A 791-nucleotide genomic window follows, 5' to 3' on the forward strand; every position below is an offset into this window, starting at 1 on the left:
ATCATTATTATTATTATTATTATTATTATTATTGAGACAGGATCCCGCTCTTTCACCCAGGCTGTAGTGCAATGGTGCGAGCTCGGCTCACTGCAACCTCTGCCTCCCGGGCTCAGGCGATCCTCCGACCTCAACCTCCCAAGTAGCAGAGACTACAGGGGCATGCCACCATGCCCAGCTAATTTTTGTATTTTTCATAGAGATGAAGTCTCGCCATGTTACTCAGGCCGGTGTTTCCACTATGAACATCACATATGGTATTGCAGACGCATGGTACATTTCTTCCAATTAATAAACCAATAATGATGCATTATTTATTAATTAAAGTTCACAGTTTATTCAGATTTCCTTCGTTTTTACCTAATGTTCTTTTTCTACTCCAGGATCCATCCAGCATGCCTCATTGTGCTAGCTGTCATGTCTCTCTGGGCTCCTCTTGGCTGTGGCAGTTTCTCACATATGAACATGACATCACTGTTGATGCTGAGTCAGGTTTCTCTACTGGAAAGTCAGTCTTCTTTTGCCCCTTTTCATACTGTACTCTTTGGAAGGAAGTCACTATGCTCAGGCCACGCTTAAATGAGGAGTTATGCTCTGTCTCCTTAAGGGTGGAATATCTATATAGATTATTTGGAATTTTTCTGCACTGAAGATTTGTCTCATTTATTCAGTAATTTATTTATAATTATCAATAATTTATCAATATGGATTCATAGATAATTATTTCATACTTTAGCTTATAATCCAATACTATTTAATTTTGTTGCTCAAGTTGTTCCAGCTTTGGCTTT

Source organism: Colobus angolensis, unplaced genomic scaffold (assembly GCF_000951035.1).
Source record: "Colobus angolensis palliatus isolate OR3802 unplaced genomic scaffold, Cang.pa_1.0 Scaffold114, whole genome shotgun sequence".
NCBI lineage: Eukaryota > Metazoa > Chordata > Mammalia > Primates > Cercopithecidae > Colobus > Colobus angolensis.